This window comes from Ranitomeya imitator, chromosome 1 (genome assembly GCF_032444005.1).
Source record: "Ranitomeya imitator isolate aRanImi1 chromosome 1, aRanImi1.pri, whole genome shotgun sequence".
Lineage (NCBI taxonomy): Eukaryota > Metazoa > Chordata > Amphibia > Anura > Dendrobatidae > Ranitomeya > Ranitomeya imitator.
Genome location: NC_091282.1, coordinates 1,069,714,637 through 1,069,735,247, shown reverse-complemented (window position 1 = coordinate 1,069,735,247; position 20,611 = coordinate 1,069,714,637). Strand labels below are relative to the sequence as shown.

The 20,611-nt window shown below is 42.9% G+C and overlaps 1 protein-coding gene across 3 annotated transcripts in view; it reads left to right on the top strand.

The window, feature by feature from the left end:
* Positions 1 to 20,611, top strand: part of SPOCK3 (SPARC (osteonectin), cwcv and kazal like domains proteoglycan 3) — a 577,897-nt gene that overhangs the window by 246,236 nt on the left and 311,050 nt on the right. The gene's annotated exons all lie outside the window — the stretch shown is intronic.

Below are 20,611 nucleotides of genomic sequence, written 5' to 3'. Positions count from 1 at the left end.
GGGTCTATATGGCTGAAAATGCCCAAAAGTGACACCATTCTAAAAACTGCACCCCTCAAGGTACTCAAAACCACATTCAAGAAGTTTATTAACCCTTCAGGTGCTTCACAGCAGCAGAAGCAACATGGAAGGAAAAAATGAACATTTAACTTTTTAGTCACAAAAATTATCTTTTAGCAACAATTTTTTTATTTTCCCAATGGTAAAAGGAGAAACTGAACCACGAAAGTTGTTGTCCAATTTGTCCTGAGTACGCTGATACCTCATATGTAGGGGTAAACCACTGTTTTGGCGCACGGCAGGGCTTGGAAGGGAAGGAGCGCCATTTGACTTTTTGAATCAAAAATTGGCTCCACTCTTTAGCGGACACCATGTCACGTTTGGAGAGCCCCCGTGTGCCTAAAAATTGGAGCTCCCCCACAAGTGACCCCATTTTGGAAACTAGACGCCCCAAGGAACTTATCTAGATGCATAGTGAGCACTTTGAACCCCCAGGTGCTTCACAAATTGATCCGTAAAAATGAAAAAGTACTTTTTTTTCACAAAAAAATTCTTTTAGCCTCAATTTTTTCATTTTCACATGGGCAACAGGATAAAATGGATCCTAAAATGTGTTGGGCAATTTCTCCTGAGTACACCAATACCTCACATGTGGAGGTAAACCACTGTTTGGGCACATGGTAAGGCTCGGAAGGGAAGGAGCGCCATTTGACTTTTTGAATGAAAAATTATTTCCATCGTTAGCGGACACCATGTCGCGTTTGGATAGCTCCTGTGTGCCTAAACATTGGCGCTCCCCCACAAGTGACCCCATTTTGGAAACTAGACCCCCCAAGGAACTAATTTAGATGCCTAGTGAGCACTTTAAACCCTCAGGTGCTTCACAAATTGATCTGTAAAAATGAAAAAGTACTTTTTTTTCACAAAAAAATTCTTTTCGCCTCAATTTTTTCATTTTCACATGGGCAGTAGGATAAAATGGATCATAAAATTTGTTGGGCAATTTCTCCTGAGTACGCCGATACCTCATATGTGGGGGTAAACCACTGTTTGGGCACTCGGCAGGGCTCGGAAGAGAAGGCGCGCCATTTGACTTTTTGAATGGAAAATTAGCTCCAATTGTTAGCGGACACCATGTCGCGTTTGGAGAGCCCCTGTGTGCCTAAACATTGGAGCTCCCGCACAAGTGACCCCATTTTGGAAACTAGACCCCCCCAAGGAACTTATCTAGATGCATATTGAGCACTTTAAACCCCCAGGTGCTTCACAGAAGTTTATAACGCAGAGCCATGAAAATAAAAAATAATTTTTCTTTCCTCAAAAATGATTTTTTAGCCTGGAATTTCCTATTTTGCCAAGGATAATAGGAGAAATTGGACCCCAAATATTGTTGTCCAGTTTGTCCTGAGTACGCTGATACCCCATATGTGGGGGTAAACCACTGTTTGGGCGCACGGCAGGGCTCGGAAGGGATGGCACGCCATTTGGCTTTTTAAATGGAAAATTAGCTCCAATCATTAGCGGACACCATGTCACGTTTGGAGAGCCCCTGTGTGCCTAAACATTGGAGATCCCCCAGAAATGACACCATTTTAGAAACTAGACCCCCAAAGGAACTAATCTAGATGTGTGGTGAGGACTTTGAACCCCCAAGTGCTTCACAGAAGTTTATAACGCAGAGCCATGAAAAAAAAAAAAAAAATTATTTTCTCAAAAATGATCTTTTAGCCTGCAATTTTTTATTTTCCCAAGGGTAACAGGAGAAATTTGACCCCAAAAGTTGTTGTCCAGTTTCTCCTGAGTACGCTGATACCCCATATGTGGGGGTAAATCACTGTTTGGGCACATGCCGGGGCTCGGAAGTGAAGTAGTGACGTTTTGAAATGCAGACTTTGATGGAATGCTCTGTGGGCGTCACGTTGCGTTTGCAGAGCCCCTGATGTGGCTTAACAGTAGAAACCCCCCACAAGTGACCCCATTTTGGAAACTAGACCCCCAAAGGAACTTATCTAGATGTGTGGTGAGCACTTTGAACCCCCAAGTGCTTCATAGAAGTTTATAATGCAGAGCCGTGAAAATAATAAATACGTTTTCTTTCCTCAAAAATAATTATTTAGCCCAGAGTTTTTTTATTTTCCCAAGGGTAACAGGAGAAATTTGACCCCAATATTTGTTGTCCAGTTTCTCCTGAGTACGGTGATACCCCATATGTGGGGGTAAACTACTGTTTGGGCACATGCCGGGGCTTGGAATTGAAGTAGTGACGTTTTGAAATGCAGACTTTGATGGAATGCTCTGCGGGCGTCACGTTGCGTTTGCAGAGCCCCTGATGTGCCTAAACAGTAGAAACCCCCCACAAGTGACCCCATTTTGGAAACTAGACCCTGAAAGGAACTTATCTAGATGTGTGGTGAGCACTTTGAACCCCCAAGTGCTTCATAGAAGTTTATAATGCAGAGCCGTGAAAATAATAAATACGTTTTCTTTCCTCAAAAATAATTATTTAGCCCAGAATTTTTTATTTTCCCAAGGGTTACAGGAGAAATTGGACCCCAAAAGTTGTTGTCCAGTTTCTCCTGAGTACGCTGATACCCCATATGTGGGGGTAAACCACTGTTTGGGCACACGTCGGGGCTCAGAAGGGAAGTAGTGACTTTTGAAATGCAGACTTTGATGGAATGGTCTGCGGGCGTCACGTTGCGTTTGCAGAGCCCCTGGTGTGCCTAAACAGTAGAAACCCCCCACAAGTGACCCCATTTTGGAAACTAGACCCCCCAAGGAACTTATCTAGATATGTGGTGAGCACTTTGAACCCCCAAGTGCTTCACAGACGTTTACAACACAGAGCCGTGAAAATAAAAAATCATTTTTCTTTCCTCAAAAATTATGTTTTAGCAAGCATTTTTTTAGATTCACAAGGGTAACAGGAGAAATTGGACCCCAGTAATTGTTGCGCAGTTTGTCCTGAGTATGCTGGTACCCCATATGTGGGGGTAAACCACTGTTTGGGCGCACGTCGGGGCTCGGAAGTGAGGGAGCACCATTTGAATTTTTGAATACGAGATTGGGTGGAATCAATGGTGGCGCCATGTTGCGTTTGGAGACCCCTGATGTGCCTAAACAGTGGTAACCCCTCAATTCTAACTCCAACACTAACCCCAACACACCCCTAACCCTAATCCCAACTGTAGCCATAATCCTAATCACAACCCTAACCCCAACACACCCCTAACCACAACACTAATTCCAACCCTAACCCTAAGGCTATGTGCCCACGTTGCGGATTCGTGTGAGATATTTCCGCACCATTTTTGAAAAATCTGCGGGTAAAAGGCACTGTGTTTTACCTGCGGATTTTCCGCGGATTTCCAGTGTTTTTTGTGCGGATTTCACCTGCGGATTCCTATTGAGGAACAGGTGTAAAACGCTGCGGAATCCGCACAAAGAATTCACATGCTGCGGAAAATACAACGCAGCGTTCCCGCGCGGTATTTTCCGCATCACGGGCACAGCGGATTTGGTTTTTCATATGTTTACATGGTACTGTAAACCTGATGGAACACTGCTGCGAATCCGCAGCCAAATCCGCACCGTGTGCACATAGCCTAATTCTAAAGGTATGTGCACACGCTGCGGAAAACGCTGCGGATCCGCAGCAGTTTCCCATGAGTTTACAGTTCAATGTAAACCTATGGGAAACAAAAATCGCTGTACACATGCTGCGGAAAAACTGCACGGAAATGCAGCGGTTTACATTCCGCAGCATGTCACTTCTTTGTGCGGATTCCGCAGCGGTTTTACAACTGCTCCAATAGAAAATCGCAATTGTAAAACCGCAGTGAAATGCGCAGAAAAAAACGCGGTAAATCCGCCATAAATCCGCAGCGGTTTAGCACTGCGGATTTATCAAATCCGCAGCGGAAAAATCCGCAGAGGACCAGAATACGTGTGCACATCCCTAGCCCTAACCCTAGCCCTAACCCTACCCCTACCCCTAACCCTAACCCTACCCCTACCCCTAACCCTAACCCTACCCCTACCCCTAACCCTACCCCTAACCCTACCCCTAACCCTACCCCTAACCCTAACCCTACCCCTAACCCTATTCTAACATTAGTGGAAAAAAAAAAATTTCTTTATTTTTTTATTGTCCCTACCTATGGGGGTGACAAAGGGGGGGGGTCATTTATTATTTTTTTTATTTTGATCACTGAGATAGATTATATCTCAGTGATCAAAATGCACTTTGGAACGAATCTGCCGGCCGGCAGATTCGGCGGGCGCACTGCACATGCGCCCGCCATTTTGGAAGATGGCGGCGCCCGGGAGAAGACGGACGGGACCACGGCTGGATCGGTAAGTATGATAGGGTGGGGGGGGACCACGGGGGGGGGGGATCGGAGCACGGGGGGGGGAATCGGAGCGCGGGAGGGGTGGAACGGAGCGCGGGGGGCGTGGAACGGAGCACGGGGGGGCTGGAACGGAGCACGGGGGGGTGGAACGGAGCACGGGGGGGGGTGGATCGGAGTGCAGGGGGGGTGATTGGAGCACGGGGGGGTGATTGGAGCACGGGGGGAGCGGACACGAGTACGGGGGGGAGCGGAGCACAGGGCGGAGGGGAGCCGGAGCAGTGTACCGGCCAGATCGGGGGGGGTGGGGGGGCGATCGGAGGGGTGGGGTGGGGGCACACTAGTATTTCCAGCCATGGCCGATGATATTTCAGCATCGGCCATGGCTGGATTGTAATATTTCACCCGTTATAATGGGTGAAATATTACAAATCGCTCTGATTGGCAGTTTCACTTTCAACAGCCAATCAGAGCGATCGTAGCCACGAGGGGGTGAAGCCACCCCCCCTGGGCTAAACTACCACTCCCCCTGTCCCTGCAGATCGGGTGAAATGGGAGTTAACCCTTTCACCCGATCTGCAGGGACGCGATCTTTCCATGACGCCGCATAGGCGTCATGGGTCGGATTGGCACCGACTTTCATGACGCCTACGTGGCGTCAAAGGTCGGGAAGGGGTTAATGCACAGGACACATGTCAGGATTGCAATGTCCTGACAATTACCTTATTGTTCACCAGCTTTCATGTAAGTCTTATAGGTGATAGGAAACGACTGAAACATGATAAAACGTAATAACACAGTTCATCTTAGCATCATAGGATCATTGTCCTCTCCAATTGTGGTTGTCAGTTTAGATACTGTACTCATAGTTGTCAGTGATGGATGCTGCAGTTGTGGTTGTCAGTGATGGATGCTGCAGTTGTGATTGTCAGTAGTGACATGAATTGTAATTGACACAGTCTATTATTACTCAGAAATCATATAGCATTGTTACCTTGTGGAACTTCTGGATAGCGACTTTTTCTTCTTGCAACTTTTAAGAATTAATTGAATTTAGAAATATGAAAAGTATTTATTAATGTAACTCCAGTATCTTAATTGAAGTCTTCATTCCCTATTCTATACCAAATCTGGTAATTTTCCTAACCTGTAAAATCACAGCGTACCATAGCAATCTGTAATATCCATATAATTATTATCAGAATATTAATATGGAATTCATTTTTGGAAAAATAAAATAATTATAAATGATAATACATTATTAACCATATTCTTCATGTGATAGAACATTTTTATGTTATAAGTGTAATTTCTTTTTGAACCCATAGATGTCAGTGTGTCTTTTTATGTAACAAGTAGTGTTGAGCGATACCGTCCGATACTTGAAAGTATCGGTATCGGATAGTATCGGCCGATACCCGAAAAATATCGGATATCGCCGATACCGATATCCGATACCAATACAAGTCAATGGGACATCAAGTATCGGAATGTATCCTGATGGTTCCCAGGGTCTGAAGGAGAGGAAACTCTCCTTCAGGCCCTGGGATCCATAGTGAGGTGTAAAATAAAGAATTAAAATAAAAAATATTGATATATTCACCTCTTCGGCGGCCCCTGGACATCACGCTGGTAACCGGCCGGCTTCTTTGTTTAAAATGAGCGCGTTTAGGACCTGCGAATGACGTCGCGGCTTCTGATTGGTCGCGTGCCGCCCATGTGACCGCCACGCGACCAATCAGAAGCCGCGACGTCATTCGCCGGTCCTAAATTCCTAGAATTAGGAGTTTAGTGAATGAGAATGACGTCGCGGCTTCTGATTGGTCACGTCGCGGTCACATGGGCGGCACGCGACCAATCAGAAGCCGCGACGTCATTCGCAGGTCCTAAACGCGCTCATTTTAAACAAAGAAGCCGGCCGGTTACCAGCGTCCAGGGGCAGCCGGAGAGGTGAATATATCAATATTTTTTATTTTAATTCTTTATTTTACACATCCCTATGGATCCGATACCCGATACCACAAAAGTATCAGATCTCGGTATCGGAATTCCGATACCGCAAGTATCGGCCGATACCCGATACTTGCGGTATCGGAATGCTCAACACTAGTAACAAGTCGTAATTAGCATATGTTATGTTATTTCTTTTAAGTGTTAAATATATAAAATCATGCAGTTATTATAACTTCCTGTGCAAATAAATACATAAATCAATGTAAGAGGCTTTTGTTCAAATTCTACCTGGAAATGGAAATTCTAAAGAAAAAATACTAGATAAACGTAAAATTTCATATTCATTCAAAAACAAAACAATTTAAGTATCTTATGCATATGTAGATATTTAATATATGTATTTAATGTAATTCTAAGTATTATTACTGGAGTAAATTTTAATCATTTCACAATACATATAAAAATACAGCATTAATATATGTATTTACTGTATACTGTATGAATATATATCTACAAAACTTTAGAACTACAGAATTATACTGTATAAAATAATTATAAATAACTAAATAATACATTGCTTAACACATTTACACAACATTTAATATAATTACATTTTTAGCCAATTTCTAAATCAAATCTTAATTGTCGATAATGTCTTGAAAGACTATTTAAAATTGTCATTTTTTGACTTATAGAGTCTTTGAAGAGCTCTGATAATGGAGTGTTCAGCTCACCCCCCATTCATCTTTATAGACAGATCTGAACCTTCTGCTTTTAACCCTTTCAATGCAATCTCTTTATAGGACTCCTGAATCTTTTGGTAGGGCTTGTAACAAATGTGTAATTTTCTTCATAGTTCATAGATTTGATTTTAGTGATAACTCAGTTTTGGAGATTTTGATTTTGGCTTCTGATAAGATTTTACTCTGTCTGTTTTCAAAAACTGAGCATGATTTATTTTCCTTTCAAGCTTCTCATGTTTTCTAGAAAAATCAAGGGATTGCACACATTCAAATAAAGAATCTTTTTGTGATGCAATAACACAAGATACAGAATTTAGCAATCCAAATTTGTTTACAAAACATGTTATCATTGATTGTGTATTGAAATTTGTAATGACAGTTTTGCACAACCATTCAAATATGGACATGAGTGTAAAAGTACATTCTTTCCGGCCAATCCTTAATTTTAGAAGAATATCAATATCTGGATAATTTTATTTTAATCCACAGAATATCAGAATTCTTAATCTTTCTATATCAGTTATTTCTTCATAGAACTCATCATCATTCTGAATTTCCAATAATAACCTTCTGGAAAAAGTTACTGGAAGCCACATTTTTTCTCCTCATTAGTCAAATCAAACTTATCAGCAAAACTCTCAAATATCTCTGAATTTTGGCACTCATGGATTTTGTCATCATATACAGGAATGATTTTGCATAATTTTAACAAGTGTTTCTAAGCGGTAGCTGCTATATATAATATATAAGGGATCACACTCATTAAAGATGACTGCTGATAGTATAGTCCTTGCTTCTATGTTTTGCAAAACCGCATATGATCCTGAGCGGTAGCTGCTATACAATATTCAAATGACCGCCTGGGGATCGCACACATAAATGGTGACTACTGATAATATAGTCATTACTTGGTACGTAGGTGTCGTCGCACAGGTGGACTGTTAGCCTCAGATTCGGATGATGAGGTTGCGCTCATAGAAGTCCGATGCGCCGGAGACAAGTCCCGTCCCTTTGGTAGGTGAGTGTGCAGTTATCAGGCACAGCCTATAGCGGTGGCTGCGGGTATGGCAGGCAAGGGCTGCTTGGGTTGCGTGTAGAGCCAGAGACGTCCCGGCCGGAGGCGTCCCTGGATACACGTGGAAGATGGCCGACACCGCCGAGCAGTGAGTGACGTCACTTGGCCTAAGGAGACTCTGAGTTATGTCACTCACTGCTCGGCGGTGTCGGCCATCTTCCACGTGTATCCAGGGACGCCTCCGGCCGGGACGTCTCTGGCTCTACACGCAACCCAAGCAGCCCTTGCCTGCCATACCCGCAGCCACCGCTATAGGCTGTGCCTGATAACTGCACACTCACCTACCAGAGGGACGGGACTTGCCTCCGGCGCATCGGACTTCTATGAGCGCAACCTCGTCATCCGAATCTGAGGCTAACAGTCCACCCGTGCGACGACACCTACATACCAAGTAAGGACTATATTATCAGTAGTCACCATTTATGTGTGCGATCCCCAGGCGGTCATTTGAATATTGTATAGCAGCTACCGCTCAGGATCATATGCGGTTTTGCAAAACATAGAAGCAAGGACTATACTATCAGCAGTCATCTTTAATGAGTGTGATCCCTTATATATTATATATAGCAGCTACCGCTTAGGATCATATGCGGTTCTGCACAACATAGGATTATCTCGCATGTTCATTAGTTCTAGCCACCTGTAGCGCGGTATTCCCACTGTCATATAGCAGTTTCTTTCTCTTGTTTGTCGGATTGGGCACATTATCCAACTGGGATACCAGCGGCACTTGTGGAGTTTTCACGTGTTGTTTTAGCGCCAGTGTATTTCATTGTTAAGTTTTTCTAAGCGTTAGTTTGGAGTAGTTGGACCTCAGAGTTGACTTCTATTTTTAGTGGCCATTGTACATCTGTTCCTTGTACGTCATCTTTGTCAGTTCTCATGTCTCCTATGTTTCCTCCATCTTGTTTTACATCATGAGACACAAGGTCACCTTGAGTGGCCATTACAGACACGTGTCTCACATCTTGTTCACTCTCAACATTACAGTGAATCTTGGGAACATCACTAATTTCCTTAGATACTCTTTCTACACAGTCTTTTTTGGATTTTTCTAAAACAAACTTGTGAAATACATCAACCAAATGTAAATATTTTTCAATTTCTCTTTTTCTCTGAATATTTGCTTAGAATCTATCTTTGGATTTGCTATCTTGCATTCTGCATATAAGCTCAGCCAAAACATTTCTAGATTAGATTTATATAAAGTTAAAAATTCCAGCTGACTTGACTTAGCATACGTATTAATTAAATACATTTTTCTTACCTTGATATATCTCAGCTTGTAGTTCCTTTGCTGGACAACGCTGGGCTCTGGTCATCAGCACGTCTTCTGGCACTTGTAATGCTAGTGCTTGTCAATCCATCTGGCACCTGTTAGTCCTTACTCATAGGTTCTCTGTGATCCTTGTGACTTGAAGTGTTGTAGTGGAATTCCTGAAAACTTGCAGAATTGACCGCTAGCCCCTGTGTGCAAGGAGAAGGAAATCCACGCAAAAGCCCCTGTGTGCAAGGAGAAGGAAATCCACGCAAAAAATAGCCCGAAAAATAAAATCTGTATGGCTTGGCCAATGTTAAATATGCTTATTTTGCACATTTATTTAATCAGGATGCATTACTCTTAAAGAAAAATGTCATGATATTTTCATAAAAAGTGTAGTGACTTATTGAATTGTCCACAGAAAAACCACATTGCAGCAAAACATAAAATAGGTGAAATAGTTACGAACAGATTGTCCATTTTTTCCTATCAGCATTTGTTCCTTCTGTGAGTAGTCTGAAATCCATGGAGAATGATGGAGAAGGCAGGAGTTGTCCCACAGAGAACGTGTTCTCTCTAAATGGTTTTAACTTACTCTGAGCTATATATACAGGAATAACTTTTGTCATGTCAGTGAGAGACAATGTGCTCAGTACAGAATTGAAAATAAGAATAATTCAATTAATAATTAATATTTAACATTAGTTATCTGGAGTCTGTTTGGTGGAAGTGTGAATTGTATCCATGTAGTGACTCATAAATTTAGGTGATAAATTGAGTCCTAGTGTCAAAGAATTGAACTTCTTTAAAAGTTTGAATTCCCAAATTTTTCTTTCCCTGTCATCCTTAAAATGGTCTTTTAGTATTAAGACTTGTAAATCTGTCATACTGTGTCCAGGTCCAGAGAAATGTTTTCCCACAGATGTGTGAATTTCATTCCTGATTGTGTGTCTGTGTAAATATTTGGGCATGATCGATCACAGAACCATAAAAGTTTTGTTGCAAATACTCAACAGGGACACAAAAAATGTGTTGAGAAAAAAAGACACTCATTAACTGACAAAGATTTGAAAAGAATCAAATCTGAATCAGCCAAGATCCCATTAATCTCCAATGCTGACATATGCCAGAACTGAAACCTGTATTTAGTGCCAAGAAGTGCAAATTATTCAGTGCTCAGAGACATAGCCAAGGTTAGGATGACGGAAACCTGACCACCTCGGAACATGACAAAACTAGCAGAAGTGTGAAATGAGTCACACCTATACAATACCATCAGGAATATCAATTGAGTATAGATCAGAGAGTCTCTCAATTAAATAAAACTTAACTTTTAATCACTAAGATAAAATGGTCAAACTAACATGACACAAATGACACATGTGTATAAAGTGCCCGTACAAACCAGTGCTCAAGATTAAAAATTGGTTTTATCTCACAATAGGAATGGACAAACATCCACAGCAGGTTCCTCCTGTTACCTTCTCTGGATAGGAAGGGAGGGAAAGGGGGTATAGGGCTTTGCTGAACTTACTGTTTTGCCCCTTGTCCTGCTCCTGTCCTAACAAGGACAGGCTCCAAGTGAACCCTGCTAGGGACAACCCACCATCCACTAAATATAAAGAATAGGTCTCCCTACAGTTTTCCTCCCCAGTCATGGGGATTCCTCAGGGGAGTTAAATAATATCAGAGCCAGTGGGACATGGAGTATACAAAAGACTAGATATCCGTCATCTAGGTGGACCCCTAGCAGTGGCCGGGTGTCTATCATTAAGTGTGACTGCTTGTGTCCCTGCTTGAACATGACACAGAAGTGGAAATGCCAAAACTAAGACATTAAATATCTCAAAACAGATTTTTAAAAGTTTTATGGATTGATAAGATGAGAGTGACTTGTCAGACCAGATGGATGGCCCTTTGGCCCATGCTAAACTTTGACTCAGATGCCAGTAAGATGCAGGTGGGGTACTGCTATTGGCTGGTATTAATAAACAAGAGATAATTGACTCTTTTCAGATTGAAGAGGGACTGATCTTCTTCATCCTGGTAGATGGCAGCAGGATTCTATCAAGAATGTCTCAGTACATTTGTCCATTCATCCTTCCTTCAACCATATTACGTTTGCCAGTGCTGAATGTTGAAAAATAGCATTAAACCATTATGTTTCCACCTCCAATCTTAACTGTTCATATGGAGTTTTTGGGGTCATCAGACAATAGTACATTCTTCCACTATTTCACAGGCTTGTCTAACTGTTGTTGAGCAAACTTTAAATGTGCTTGAAAATGCTTTTTGTTCAGCAATGCAGTTGTGTGTGGTGGGCATACATACAAGCCATGGAGGTTGATTGCATTAATTATAGTTTTCTTTAAAACAATTGTTCATGCTGATTCCAAGCCTTTCTGGAGCTCTACACCGGTGGTTCATGGCTTGGACAACTGTTCTAATAATTATTTTCACTCCTCTATTTGAAGTCTTATGGGAAGCACCTGGTCATGGCCAGTTTCTGGTGAAATGATGTTCTTACCACTTCCAGATTATGACCCCAATAGTACTCATTGGCACCTTCAGTAGTTTAGAAATTCTTCTGTAACCAATGCCATCAGTATGTTTTGCAACAATAAGGCTGCAAAAGTCTTGAGACTGTTCACTGGTTTTGCGCATCATGAGATGTTTCTTGTGTGACCACTTGGTATTGAGAAACCTTTTTATAGGCTATCAGTTGAACCAGCTGATATTTTTCACTAAGTGGCAGAATTGCTTTCTAATTACAAATATATTTCTGCAGGTTTCAGGACTTTCTATGGCTTTTTGCACATTTTTCTTCATGTGTTCAATACTTTTTCAATTTGTCATTTCTCATTATTACACATAACTTTATTTATGGACATCTATGGTTTGATTCATTTGCCTCAGTGTATTGGATGGGTTGTTACTGACATCTGGTGAGAAATGCACCATTAGAAATATATTTACTTAGATATTGGTGGTGTGTTCAATACTTATTTGACCCTATGTATATACATACAGGTGCTTCTCACAAAATTAGAATATAAAAAAAAATTCATTTATCTCAGTTCCTCAATACAAAAAGTGAAACTTATGTATTATGTAGAGTCATTACAAACAGAGTGAACTATTTCAAATGTTTATTTCTGTTAATGTTGATGATTATAGCGTACAGTTAATGAAAACTCAAAAGTCATTACGTGAGTAAATTAGAATAATTCACAAAAAACACTGCAAAGGCTTCATAAGCATTTAAAAAGGCCCCTTAGTCTGTTCCTGTAGGCTCCACAATCATGGGGAAGTGTTGTGAATTCTGTGGCAGAGCTCCCTCATGTGGTCACAAGTGGTACTTCGGCTGATTCTCTCTGTGATCTTCCGTTGGTGGAGAAAAGTGGTACTGCGGCTTCTGAGTTTCCTTCCTCAGGTGATTTGGTGAAGTCGTTAGGTGCTACCCTATTTAACTCCACCTGGTGCTTGGATCCTTGCTTCCAGTCAATGTTCTAGTGTTGGACCTGTTTCCTCCTGGAGTGTTCCTGTGGCCTGCTGATCTGCATAGCTAAGTTCCTCTTTGCTATTTGTTTGCTGTTTTTTCTATTCCAGCTTGTCTATTTGTTTTTTCTGCTAGCTGGAAGCTCTGGGACGCAGAGGGTGTACCTCCGTGCTGTTAGTTCGGTACGGAGGGTCTTTTTGCCCCCTTTGCGTGGATTTTGTAGGGTTTTGTGTTGACCGCAAAGTTGCCTTTTCTATCCTCGCTCTGTTCAGGAAGTTGGGCCTCACTTTGCTAAATCTATTTCATCTCTACGTTTGTCTTTTCATCTTAACTCACAGTCATTATATGTGGGGGCTGCCTTTTCCTTTGGGGTATTTCTCTGAGGCAAGGTAGGCTTATTTTTCATCTTCAGGCTAGCTAGTTTCTCAGGCCGTGCCGAGTTGCATAGGTAGCGTTAGGCGCAATCCACGGCTGCCTCTAGTTGTGTTGGAGAGGATTAGGGATTGCGGTCAACAGAGTTCCCACGTCTCAGAGCTCGTTCTTATTTTTTGGGTTATTGCCAGGTCACTGTTTGTGCACTGACCTCTATGTCCATTGTGGTTCTGAATTACCAGCCATAACAGTACTGGAAGCTAAAAGTACTAATGATTCTCAATAGAGGGAAAAAAGAAGTTCTGAGACCATTTTTTTTCCTTTGCACTGTGTTTTGCCTTTTTTTTCCCCTAGACATTTGGGTGGTTCAGGACACAGGTGTAGCAATGGACATTAAAGGTCTGTCATCATGTGTGGATCAGCTCACGGCAAGAGTACAAAGTATTCAAGACTTTGTGGTTCAGAATTCTATGTTAGAACCGAGAATTGCTATTCCTGATTTGTTTTTTGGAGATATAACCAAATTTCTGAGTTTCAAAAATAATTGCAAACTATTTCTGGCTTTGAAACCTCGTTCCTCTGGTGACCCAGGTCAACAAGTTAGGATCGTTATTTCTTTTTTGCGTGGCGACCCTCAGGACTGGGCATTTTCTCTTGCGTCAGGAGATCCTGCATTAAGTAATATCGATGCGTTTTTCCTGGCGCTCGGATTGCTGTATGATGAGCCTAATTCTGTGGATCAGGCAGAGAAGAATTTGCTGGCTCTGTGTCAGGGTCAGGATGAAATAGAGGTATACTGTCAGAAATTTAGAAAGTGGTCCGTACTCACTCAATGGAATGAAGGTGCGCTCGCAGCTATTTTCAGAAAAGGTCTTTCTGAAGCCCTTAAGGATGTCATGGTGGGATTTCCTATGCCTGCTGGTCTGAATGAGTCTATGTCTTTGGCCATTCAGATCGGTCGACGCTTGCGCGAGCGTAAATCTGTGCACCATTTGGCGGTAGTACCTGAGCTTAGACCTGAGCCTATGCAGTGCGATAGGACTTTAACCAGAGTTGAACGGCAAGAACACAGACGTCTGAATGGGCTGTGTTTCTACTGTGGTGATTCCACTCATGCTATCTCTGATTGTCCTAAGCGCACTAAGCGGTTCGCTAGGTCTGCCACCATTGGTACGGTGTAGTCAAAATTTCTTCTGTCCGTTACCTTGATCTGCTCTTTGTCATCGTATTCTGTCATGGCATTTGTGGACTCAGGCGCTGCTTTGAATTTGATGGACTTGGAGTATGCTAGGCGTTGTGGGTTTGTCTTGGAGCCCTTGCAGTGTCCTATTCCATTGAGAGGAATTGATGCTACGCCTTTGGCCAAGAATAAGCCTCAGTACTGGACCCAGCTGACCATGTGCATGGCTCCTGCACATCAGGAGGTTATTCGCTTTCTGGTGTTGTATAATCTGCATGATGTGGTCGTGTTGGGGTTGCCATGGCTACAAGTCCATAATCCAGTATTAGATTGGAAATCCATGTCTGTGTCCAGCTGGGGTTGTCAGGGGGTACATGGTGATGTCCCATTTCTGACTATTTCGTCATCACCCCTTCCGAGCTTCCTGAGTTTTTGTCTGATTACCGGGATGTATTTGAGCCCAAGTCCGATGCCCTACCTCCGCATAGGGATTGTGATTGTGCTATCGATTTGATTCCTGGTAGTAAATTCCCAAAAGGTCGACTGTTTAATTTATCTGTGCCTGAGCACGCCGCTATGCGGAGTTATGTGAAGGAGTCTTTGGAGAAGGGGCATATTCGCCCGTCATCGTCGCCATTGGGAGCAGGGTTCTTTTTTGTAGCCAAGAAGGATGGTTCACTGAGACCTTGTATAGATTACCGCCTTCTGAATAAGATCACGGTTAAATTTCAGTACCCCTTGCCATTGTTTTCTGATTTGTTTGCTTGGATTAAGGGGGCTAGTTGGTTCACCAAGATAGATCTTCGTGGTGCGTATAATCTTGTGCGTATTAAGCGAGGCGATGAGTGGAAAACTGCATTTAATACGCCCGAGGGCCATTTTGAGTATCTAGTAATGCCATTCGGACTTGCCAATGCTCCATCAGTGTTTCAGTCCTTTATGCATGACATCTTCCGAGAGTACCTGGATAAATTCCTGATTGTGTACTTAGATGACATTTTGATCTTCTCGGATGATTGGGAGTCTCATGTGAAGCAGGTCAGAACGGTGTTTCAGGTCCTGCGTGCTAATTCTTTGTTTGTAAAGGGATCAAAGTGTCTCTTTGGTGTGCAGAAGGTTTCATTTTTGGGGTTCATTTTTTCCCCTTCTACTATCGAGATGGACCCTGTTAAGGTCCAAGCCATCCATAATTGGACTCAGCCGACATCTCTGAAAAGTCTGCAAAAGTTCCTGGGCTTTGCTAATTTTTATCGTCGCTTCATCTGCAATTTTTCTAGTATTGCTAAACCATTGACCGATTTGACCAAGAAAGGTGCTGATGTGGTCAATTGGTCTTCTGCTGCTGTGGAAGCTTTTCAAGAGTTGAAGCGTCGTTTTTCTTCTGCCCCTGTGTTGTGTCAGCCAGATGTTTCGCTTCCGTTCCAGGTCGAGGTTGATGCTTCTGAGATTGGAGCAGGGGCTGTTTTGTCACAGAGAAGTTCTGATTGCTTGGTGATAAAACCATGTGCCTTTTTTTCCAGGAAGTTTTCGCCTGCTGAGCGAAATTATGATGTGGGTAATCGAGAGTTGCTGGCCATGAAGTGGGCATTCGAGGAGTGGCGTCATTGGCTTGAAGGAGCTAAGCATCGCGTGGTGGTCTTGACTGATCATAAGAACTTGACTTATCTCGAGTCCGCCAAGCGGTTGAATCCTAGACAAGCTCGTTGGTCGTTGTTTTTTGCCCGTTTTGACTTTGTTATTTCATATCTTCCGGGCTCTAAAAATGTGAAGGCGGATGCTCTGTCTAGGAGTTTTGTGCCTGACTCTCCGGGTGTATCTGAGCCGGCGGGTATCCTCAAAGAGGGAGTAATTGTGTCTGCCATCTCCCCTGATTTGCGGCGGGTGCTGCAGAAATTTCAGGCTAATAAACCTGATCGTTGCTCAGCGGAGAGACTGTTTGTCCCTGATAGGTGGATGAATAAAGTTATCTCTGAGGTTCATTGTTCGGTGTTGGCTGGTCATCCTGGAATCTTTGGTACCAGAGAGTTAGTGGCTAGATCCTTTTGGTGGCCATCTCTGTCGCGGGATGTGCGTACTTTTGTGCAGTCCTGTGGGATTTGTGCTCGGGCTAAGCCCTGCTGTTCTCGTGCCAGTGGGTTGCTTTTACCCTTGCCGGTCCCGAAGAGGCCTTGGACACATATCTCTATGGATTTTATTTCAGATCTTCCCGTCTCTCAAAAGATGTCAGTCATTTGGGTGGTCTGTGATCGCTTCTCTAAGATAGTCCATTTGGTACCCTTGTCTAAATTGCCTTCCTCCTCTGATTTGGTGCCATTGTTTTTCCAGCATGTGGTTCGTTTACATGGCATTCCAGAGAATATCGTTTCTGACAGAGGTTCCCAGTTTGTTTCGAGGTTTTGGCGAGCCTTTTGTGGTAGGATGGGCATTGACTTGTCTTTTTCCTCGGCTTTCCATCCTCAGACTAATGGCCAGACCGAACGAACCAATCAGACCTTGGAGACATATCTGAGATGCTTTGTTTCTGCTGATCAGGATGACCGGGTGTCCTTTTTGCCTTTGGCTGAGTTCGCCCTTAATAATCGGGCCAGCTCGGCTACCTTGGTTTCACCGTTTTTCTGCAACTCTGGGTTCCATCCTCGTTTCTCTTCAGGGCAGGTTGAGTCTTCGGACTGTCCTGGTGTGGATACTGTGGTGGACAGGTTGCAGCAGATTTGGACTCATGTAGTGGACAATTTGACCTTGTCCCAGGAGAAGGCTCAACGTTTCGCTAATCGCAGACGCTGTGTGGGTCCCCGACTTCGGGTTGGGGACTTGGTTTGGTTATCTTCTCGTCATATTCCTATGAAGGTCTCCTCTCCTAAGTTTAAACCTCGTTTTATTGGTCCGTATAGGATTTCTGAGGTCCTTAATCCTGTGTCTTTTCATCTGACCCTTCCAGATTCTTTTTCCATACATAACGTATTCCATAGGTCATTGTTGCGGAGATACGTGGCACCCGTGGTTCCATCTGTTGATCCTCCTGCCCCGGTTTTGGTGGAGGGGGAGTTGGAGTATATTGTGGAGAAGATTTTGGATTCTCGTGTTTCTAGACGGAAACTCCAGTATCTGGTTAAGTGGAAGGGTTATGCTCAGGAAGATAATTCCTGGGTCTTTGCCTCTGATGTCCATGCTCCCGATCTTGTTCGTGCCTTTCATATGGCTCATCCTGGTTGTCCTGGGAGCTCTGGTGAGGGTTCGGTGACCCCTCCTCAAGGGGGGGTACTGTTGTGAATTCTGTGGCAGAGCTCCCTCTTGTGGTCACAAGTGGTACTTCGGCTGATTCTCTCTGTGATCTTCCGTTGGTGGAGAAAAGTGGTACTGCGGCTTCTGAGTTTCCTTCCTCAGGTGATTTGGTGAAGTCGTTAGGTGCTACCCTATTTAACTCCACCTGGTGCTTGGATCCTTGCTTCCAGTCAATGTTCTAGTGTTGGACCTGTTTCCTCCTGGAGTGTTCCTGTGGCCTGCTGATCTGCATAGCTAAGTTCCTCTTTGCTATTTGTTTGCTGTTTTTTCTATTCCAGCTTGTCTATTTGTTTTTTCTGCTAGCTGGAAGCTCTGGGACGCAGAGGGTGTACCTCCGTGCCGTTAGTTCGGTACGGAGGGTCTTTTTGCCCCTTTGCATGGATTTTGTAGGGTTTTGTGTTGACCGCAAAGTTGCCTTTTCTATCCTCGCTCTGTTCAGGAAGTTGGGCCTCACTTTGCTAAATCTATTTCATCTCTACGTTTGTCTTTTCATCTTAACTCACAGTCATTATATGTGGGGGCTGCCTTTTCCTTTGGGGTATTTCTCTGAGGCAAGGTAGGCTTATTTTTCATCTTCAGGCTAGCTAGTTTCTCAGGCCATGCCGAGTTGCATAGGTAGCGTTAGGCGCAATCCACGGCTGCCTCTAGTTGTGTTGGAGAGGATTAGGGATTGCGGTCAACAGAGTTCCCACGTCTCAGAGCTCGTTCTTATTTTTTGGGTTATTGCCAGGTCACTGTTTGTGCACTGACCTCTATGTCCATTGTGGTTCTGAATTACCAGCCATAACAGGGAAGATTGCTGACTTGACAGATGTCCAGAAGGCAGTCATTGACACATTCCAAAAGGAGGGTAAGCCACAAAAGGTCATTGCTAAAGAAACTGGCTGTTCACAGAGTGCTGTATCCAAGCATATTAATGGAAAGTTGAGTGGAAGGAAAAAGTGTGGTAGAAAAAGGTGCTCAAGCAACCGGGATAACTGCTGCCTTGAAAGGATTGTTAAGAAAAGCCATTCAAAAATTTGGGGGAGATTCGCAAGGAGTGGACTGTTGCTGGAGTCATTGCTTCAAGAGCCACCACATACAGATGTATCAAGGACATGAGCTACCAGTGTTGCATTCCTTGTGTCAAGCCACTCATGACCAATAAACAACACCAGAAGCGTCTGACCTGGGCCAAGGAGAAAAAAAAACTATACTGTTGCTCAGTGGTCTAAGTTGTTGTTTTCAGGTGAAAGTAAATTTTGCATTTAATTTGGAAATCAAGGTCCCAGAGTCTGAAGGAAGAGTGGAGAGGCACACAAACTGAGCTGCTTGAGGTCTAGTGTGATGTTTCCACAATCCGTGATGGTTTGGGGAGCCATCTCATCTGTTGGTGTAGGTCCACTGTGTTTTATCAAGACCAAAGTCAGGGCAGCCGTCTATCAGGAAATTTTAGAGCACTTCATGCTTCCCTCTGTACCCTACAAGCTTTTTGGAGATGGAAAATTCATTTTCCAGCAGACTTGGCATCTATTCACACTGCCAAAACTACCAATATCTGGTTTAAAAACAACAGTATCACTGTGCTTGATTGGCCAGCAAACTCGCATGACCTTAACCCCATAGATAATCTATGGGGTATTGTCAAGAAGATGAGCGACACCAGACCCAACAATGCAGATGAGCTGAAGGCTGCTATCAAGGTAACTTGGGCTTCCATAAAACCTCAGCAGTGCCACAGGCTGATCGCCCCCATGCCACGCCGCATTGATGCAAAAAGAGCCCCAACCAAGCATTGAGTGCATTTACTGAACATAAATTTCAGTAGCAAAACATTTTGGATTTTAAAATAATTTTTCAAGCTGATGTTTATAAAGTATTCTAATTTACTGAGTTAATGACTTTGGATTTTCACTGTCTGTAAGACATAATCATCAACATTAACCGAAACAAACACTTGAAATAGATCACTCTATATAATATATGAGTCTCACATTTTGTATTGAAGAACTGAAATTAACTTTTTGCATATATCTGGCAAAAATTAATAGACCACTGCAAAATGTTCAGTTTGTCTGACTTTTCTCTTTATAGGTGTATTTTTGAGTAAAATGTAACTTGTTCTTTTATTCTCTAAACTTCTTATGTCTCCGAATTTCCAAGCAATACATTGTGTATTGTTTTTCTGACAAAGAAAAATGGTCAAAATAAAAAAAAAAAACCAGTGCTTTCTGACCTCCACTAATGCAAAGAAAACAAGTTCATAATCATTTAGAAACAGCAATACTAATGTTTTAACTCAGGAAGAGTTCAGAAATCAATATTTTGTGGAATAACCATGATTTTTAATCACAGCTTTCATGCATCTTGGCATGCTTTCCACCAGTCTTTCATACCGCTTCTGGCTCAAAATATTAAGAAACTCTTCTTTGCTTGATGGCTTGTGACTATCCATCATCCTCTTGATTACATTCCAGATGTTTTCAATGGGGTTCAGGTCTGGAGATTGGGCTGCCAATAACAGGGTTTTGATGTGGTGGTCTCCTAATTTTTGCCAGAACTGTATATACCCACATTGTGGCTAAACTCTTCAGCCCATCCTCTCCTCAGTGTTACCAATCCATCCTGTGCCTCATCAGAGCTGGATGTCCCAGTGTAGCATGAGGAGTCCTGGGGTATTCAGCAGTCATGATAAAAATATGCACCCAGAACAAGATAGGTAATACGAGGTGTGGAAGTGCCGTAGAGGTCAGTAGTAAGATGAATATAAGTATTGTTATTATTCTTTACAGTTCGTCTTAAAAAGACCCCAAATCATAATAGGAGACATTGAATTCACTGAGAAAAACTTCTCAACAAATCAAACTTCCTAGCAAAATCTGTGCCAACAGGCAAATTAGAATTTTGCCTGATCCACT